We start from the raw sequence: 7,257 nt of genomic DNA on the forward strand, positions 1-7,257 counted from the left end.
TTTGGAGAAAACCCCAAATCGTGCCCTAGGTTTCCAAATTTGAGGATTTCTTAAATTTTTGATCCTTTTCTTCAATTGATGACTCCTTTGTGACGCATTTCACTTGTTTTGTGCTTGATATGCTATAGAATGAATTGTCCATTGTGCTTGGAATCCCCATGTATTCCCATGAAAATCCCTCTTTTTGTATTGGGTTCCATGATTTTCATCCCATACTTGTATCTATGGATTTCCCCCTAGTCTATTTGGGTATTTTTTTGTACTTACATGATCCCACTACCATGGCATTTTGTTATAGATCTAGGGTTTCAAGCTTTTACTCCCTTGTGAATGAGTTTGCGCGTTGCAATTGAATCCTCTCAGGTTAATATGCTCTTTGCTGTCATTTTACTGTTTGGCATGTTTCCCCTCTTTCTCACGTACCGTGCATCATACCCATTAGCTCCCTATCATTTCTAGCTTGTTGCCGTTCCCATTTTGCATGAATATGGGTTTTGGGTTTCCCCTTTCTAATGCTGTCATTTTCCATTCTTTACTAACCCCACTTTCTTTTCTTCTTGCCAGGATGTCATCTCGCACCGGCAAAGGACCATCTTCCTCTGGTGTACGACGTAAGACCACCGCTACTAAGTGGAAGAGTGCAGAGACCAGCTCTTCAGCCCCTCGCACAGGGAGACCCAGACCTGCCCGGTCTGACCCTACCGACTATGATGAGGAGCACTTCCTTAGTGCAGAGGCAGCAGCCAACTGGCCTATTTTCCTGAAGAGGTCAGTGATGATGGAGAAGACCGTGGTAGTCGATGACTTCCACAAGGCTCGGCTTCAGGAGAGGTTCTCAGCACTGGGCTGGGATTCTATCCTTCACGTAGACCGACCATGCTACGAGCAGCTAGTCCGCCGGTTCTACTGCAACTTGGAGGTATCTTATCCATATGGGGAGTTCACCATTAGCAGCTTGGTGAAGGGGGTAGACATCCAGCTGACGGTGGGTACCTTGGCCAGCATCCTGGGTATATCGGCAGCTGGACACCGTTACTACAATCCTCCCAGGAGTAAGCCTCTGGGACCGTTCATGAGTTTGGAGACGCCGAACTTCATCAACGAGACCATCTGCGGCAGTAGCACCCGTCCGGAGTCCGAGACGTCCTTCTACCCCGACGTTCATCTATTTGCTCGGTTGGTCCAGTTTAACCTGCTCCCCAGAGGAGGTCATCGAAACTAGGTGGATTTCATGGTGGCTTTCATTGCATTCTGCATTTACACGGCTGCAGAGGGAGGTGTCGAGCACTTGTGCCTCCCCTACATCATTCTCCGGATGATGGAGCACCACACTTCCCACCCTGAGGATGGAGGGTTCCCCTATGGTAGGATCCTCACTAGGATCTTCGAGTTCTTCGGGGTGGACTTGAGCGACGAGGAGGGGAAGACTCCGGCTGATAGGTTTGACCGGACTAACCTCCTGAGGATGGGTCTCCACACCCTCATGGATTCACCTCCGAGAGTAGGATCTCAGAGAGGTAGGGGTAGGAGGGCTGCCCCTATGGAGGATGTCCTCATGGAGGAGGAGTCCAGTGAGGAGGATGAGGACTACGTTCCTCAGGACGAGGAGGAGGATCTGGTGGGTGGTGGCATCCCCGAGGAGGCGCCTTGGGAGTTGAGAGGTCCTGGTTCCAGTTCTTCCAGAGCTGCAGCCTCACCACATAGAGCCCCACCACCTGGGAGTGGTTCCTACGACTTCGAGGGCATGATGTCCTCCATGCGGGCCTTGCAGGATGGCCAAGTTCAGCTACTGAGATGGCTGGACGAGAGTGCCTCTAGGGAGGAACACATCCTGCAGAGGCAGGCTACTTTGGAGAGCTCCTTTCTCCAGCTAGGACAGGACTTGAGCACCACGGCTAACGCCATGTTTACAGATTTTGGCCGACTACGGAGTGCGAGACGACTGGTGAACGCGAGGTTTGACTATTACGACCACCGCCTCGACGTCAACTCTAGGCCTCCGGCGAACGTTGATCATTGATGATGACGATGATGACCAGTGAGGGCTTGGCTCGCCCACACCAGTTGTTTATCTGTTTTCCCTTTTTTTGTAGAACTTGTATATTTCATTGCTTATTATTCCTTGTATTTGTACTGTAACTGGACTCATTGTGGAATAATATATTTTGATAGTGATTTTTGTGGTGAATTCATATGTGGAATACTTGTGTAGTTTAGTTGTGGTGTATTTTTCTACTTGATCATTGTTATATCATATTATTTGTTGTTTATCAGGTGTTTGTGTGTAAAATTTTTGAAAATCCCATTTTACGCCGTTATGCTGCCGAAATTTCGTCAAACTAGTATTCTATAGGTTACAACATCAATTTAATTACCTTTTATCTACACTCACGTATGCCATGAATGCAATCCCTAAATGCAACTCTTTTTATACTTTCTTTCTTTGGCTTTTAACTCCTTAAAGCTTTTACATTAACCCAACCCCATTTCCCTATTATAGAGTCTATGGGATTATAATGGTATGCTGTGAGTGGAGCAGAGCATCACGCTCTGATATCACCGTTTGTCACACTCTGTTCTCACAGAACCGGGCCAGTGACCAGGTTAACACCGGTTAACCCAAACCTGCCAGGATCATCAGATACTATATTCTACCACAGCATACCCACAACTAATACAAAATCATCAGATCAGCGGAAGACTAAGTTTTACCTGAGAATAATCCCATAATACTTGACACCTGAATTTTGATACAATAATTATATACATGTGGGCCCGAAGGCATGATAATTACACAATAAAAGTACAATTCATATATCAAGTATGTAAAGGAAATCATCAAAATAATCAAAGTACACAGCTCAGCTCGGTATCAAGGCTAGAGCTCAGCTCGGCATCAAAGGTTGAGCCCAGCTCGGCATCACATAGAAGAGCTCAGCTCGGCCTCAGAAGTGGAGCTCAACACGGCCTCAAAACTGCTGTCCCGCAGCACAACTCTCGCACTAGCAGTCAGTGCCGTGCTCTAACTCCTCAGGGGTCCACCAGTCCTCTTCAGGAAACTCGACTGTGGGACCCACCCCATGCTCCTCAGATGTATGACCTGTAAAATCATCTAAAAAGGGGTGTACACGTGGGATGAGCTCACTAGCTCAGTAAGTGGTAAGATGGACCACACAGCAGTCCACACATCAAAACACATCATATGCACTACATGCCATGCTATACATTTTAAATCACATCCACCTAAGCAACATTACTAAGTCCTTGGTTTTAGTGCTACTACAACCACAGTGCGCGTATACTCTGGGTACGAGCCGTGAACTCCCTCCCGCGATACGCCCATAGGGCTGTCGGAGAAGGCCCACCGTGAGTACTCGGAAAAGTAAAGACAATGCCATCCACCGGCTCTCAACAGAAATGTAAATGACTGAAAATAAAGGTGCTGACTCCAGCAATTTAAAAGCAGTACAATTGGCCCTCTTGAATGTACCACCGGGGTTGCCGACTGTCCTACGTGACTCACCGGGCATTATGTCTAACCGCCACAGTGACCCGACACCCGCGACCACTGCTTCCCCCCAAATGATAACCCAACACCTTAACCCCTGTTGGGAAGGGTCATAGCACGGGATGGTGAAAATCCTAATACCGCATGCTCCTATATGACAATAGTACGATTGCATAGTGCCTCCGTGTCCCATTCCACGGGCCACCAATGCACTCGTTTCCAAGCCGACTATGGCATCTAGTCTATCAATGCATCATGCACCATGATGTCCACATTCAACATATAAACATCTCATTCAATTGGCATTTAGAAAGTAAACATAGCACATATGCATAACAATGTGAGGAATGACTAAACTACATAGCATATTCATGATGGTATGACTAGACTAGATATAATTAAATGAATGCCAAACAATGCCTTCAAACAAGGCTAACCGTCCTCTCCCCACTTACCTGTAGCGTACAAGGATTCCCATTCGGTACAGGTGAGATCCGGTGCGAATCGGGTAGGATTTGGTGAACCTAACATAATTGAGCGGGGGTTAGTACTTCACCATTTGGAATCAAAATCAACGAGATTCGATGATAAAATCATGTTTAGAACGTCAAAAGAAGGTCACACGTCCGATTCAGGTCCAATCCGACGTAAGAATCACCTTCGGGGCCACACGGGTGGGTCAGATAGGTGGGCAGTCTAGCCCACCAGTTCTACCCACCGGTTTGGACCGGTGGGTAAGGGCCCGCCGGTATGGCCCACCGGTTCCACCCGCCGGTTGAGCCAGGGGCCCCTGCTAGGATCGGTGGGTAGGATGGCCTGCCGGTTGGCCCACCGGTTGGGCCCACCGGTTGTGCCCGAAGGCCCCCCTGCCCTCTCAAGTGGGTGCCCACAGGCGGGTAGGGGCCCACCGGTTGCACCCACCGGTCTTGGCGGGAAAAACCCTGTTTCTTCCCAACTTCCTCCATTCTTTGGGGATTCAAATGGGGGCTTTTCCCATCCATTCTTCAAACCTTCAAGGTCTTATAGGATGGTTCTAACGTAGATCTAGGTTAGATTCAAGTGATGGGAAACCATCTTACCTTCTTTCCTCAAGAACGACTTTAAACCCTCCAAATCACTTCAAACCCACAATGCTTCTTCCACCTTGTCAATACCTCTTCAAATCCTTCAAGATCAACACATAAATCATCTATTAAACCTTAGATTCATTATTTCAAAGGGGATTTACAAGATCTTAAGAAACCCTACACGAATCAAGGGTTTAAGCTTGGGTATGGTGAATGTTCAAAGAACTCGACTTTGCTTACCTCCAAATGTAGATCTAGAGTTGAAGATCACTCTTCCGGCGTCGGAATGGGAAGATCAAGCTTCGGCGCCGCTGAAATCCTTCTCTTCTTCCTCTTCCTTCTCTTCCCTTCTTCTTCCCTTTCTTTTCTCTCTCCTCTTTACTATCCTTACCAACGTACGGGTGTCATAAATGGAAAGAAAAGAAAATCATAAAGCTATATATATAATTCCTAAATAAGTGAACAGTGCACATGGATGGGTCACTCAGGTGGGTGGGTGCACCCACCTGTCCACCAACCTGAGGCCAAAACTTGGGATTTTGACAGAGTTCGGGCCTCGGCACGAACCCCACCCCTGGCATCCGATGTAGCATACGTATATACCTTAAAATATGGCTATAATACCTGCTTTATCCGTATATGGCTTTATGGTAGGTGCATGTACACGGCTTGGGCACTCCCATCTCTTCTGGCACTGGCTCGGACTTGTCGGGCCAGCCGGTGTTTAAGGTCACCCTTGCCATCATAGCCCACAAGGAGCCCGCTCTAACTCCCTCTGGTTCGGTTCCTGCATGGTTTAACCGGGTCAACCGCTTAATCAGACCGGATTTAAGAAGTAGGGTATTACAACTGCTCTCCCTGTGTTCGACCTGTAGCTACACTGATCCGTACGCTTGCGGTTACATTTAAAATCTCAAGTAAGTTTTTGGCGCCATTGCCGGGGAGATAGTTCCATGTTATTTTTCGCTTTCTTTTCATAAATTGGAGTGATTTGTTTGCTTTGTTTTGTTTTTTCTTTTCTTTTATTGAATTCTTGAGAGGAACAACTTGCAATAATAGTTGTATTGGTTGAGGTCGCCATGCCTCATAGTATGATAAAGACAGGTTTTGCCCTATAGCAGTACCTAAAAATTTGACCTGAGTAACCCCAGATCCCTGCCGAAAAACTCTCAAAAAGCCAAAAAAAAATAAAAAAAATCATAAAAAAATCATAAAAAAAAAATTTTGCTATCCATTCTTTTGTGCTTGTCTTACTCTAGTTGTGGGTAGTTTCCTGTTGCATGAGTGTTAGGTGGGTACGTAATACTAAGAATCGGTTAGAAAGAAGAGATCCAACAAGTAGTGACCCTATACATTTGCTCTCTTTAAAACCCTTCAATATGGGAGACCAACAGTAAAACCCTTCACCTAAATCTCTGAAAGATAGGTTCTACCCGGCTAGAATAGCCCAACCTTCCTGCATAGTTCTACCACAAGCCCAGAGCAATAATTTTGAACTCAAATCTCAATACATCACTATGTTGCCCCACTTCCATGGGTTGACCTCTAAGGATGCATACCTATTTCTAAGGGAATTTGAAGAGGTATGTGTTCTAAATAAGATCCAACAACTTTCTGATGATGCTGTTAAGCTTAGGTTTATCACTTTTGCATTGAAAGACCAAGCTAAGAAGTGGTTGTATGGGTTACCCACAAATTCCATAACTTCATGGGAACAGTTCATAGTTGTCTTCCTTAAGAAGTTTTTCCCAACTCACAAGACCAATAAGCTTAAAAGTGATATCCTTCAGTTTAGGCAAAAGCCTAGTGAGTCATTTTCCAAACTTATGGAGAGATTCAAGGATCTACTCAAAGAATGCCCTCACTATGGCCTAGACCTATGGCATTTATGTCAAATAATTTATGAGGGTATTGATTACCCAACTAAACAAATGATAGAGTCTATGTGCCCTGAGGGATTCACATCCTTTATAGATGAAGGAAAGGCATGGGAATTCTTACTTGACTTAGCTGACAAAAGCCGTGAGTGGGAATCAACCCCAGAGAGTGAAAGAACCATAGGAGGAAAAGGATATTTTATGGATGGGATCGTAGCCAAAGAAGCCCATTTGGATAGCCTAATTAAGAGAATTGAGGCTATTGTTCTTAGAGAGCCATCATCAATCAATTTGGTTAAGATTTGTGCTTGGTGCCAGTCCCCTTGACATCTCATAGAAGAATGCCCCAACATCTCTGGGGGCACTTCTAATGATAGTATTAATGCCTTATACCAGAATATTCCATAGAGTAATACCTACAATCCAGGATGGAGAAATCACCCAAATTTCTCTTGGAATCAGGGCAACCAAGCAGAGCCTTCCAATTTTCATAATCAAGGTCACCTTGGACTCCAAAGGCCTCCCTTTGCACAACAATATTTTTCCAAAAATACTTTTCCTAGGTCAAATGTAGGACCTCAGACTAGTTTTCCTAGGGCCCCTCTCCTATCATCTTATCAGCAACCCCTTGGGTTTACCAACACTGGAGAGGCAAGTAGAATAAGTGACTTGAAAAAAAATATGGCCCTCCTCATGACAAGCCATCAAAATCTTAAGACAACTCACTCAAGTTGTCTAAATTATGTGTGAGAGGGAGAAAGGAACTTTACCCAGTCAACCAGAGCCTAACCCTAGGCATCATCAG

The 7,257-nt window shown here is 45.6% G+C and overlaps 1 non-coding gene across 1 annotated transcript; it reads right to left on the reverse strand.

The window, feature by feature from the left end:
• Positions 1–6,341: 6,341 nt before the first annotated feature.
• LOC122067898 lies at positions 6,342–6,448 on the reverse strand. Its single transcript, XR_006136908.1, has one exon. It is a non-coding gene; the product is annotated as a small nucleolar RNA R71 (small nucleolar RNA).
• Positions 6,449–7,257: the final 809 nt, after the last annotated feature.

This window comes from Macadamia integrifolia, unplaced genomic scaffold, assembly GCF_013358625.1.
Source record: "Macadamia integrifolia cultivar HAES 741 unplaced genomic scaffold, SCU_Mint_v3 scaffold3200, whole genome shotgun sequence".
In the NCBI taxonomy this organism is placed as follows: Eukaryota; Viridiplantae; Streptophyta; class Magnoliopsida; order Proteales; family Proteaceae; genus Macadamia; species Macadamia integrifolia.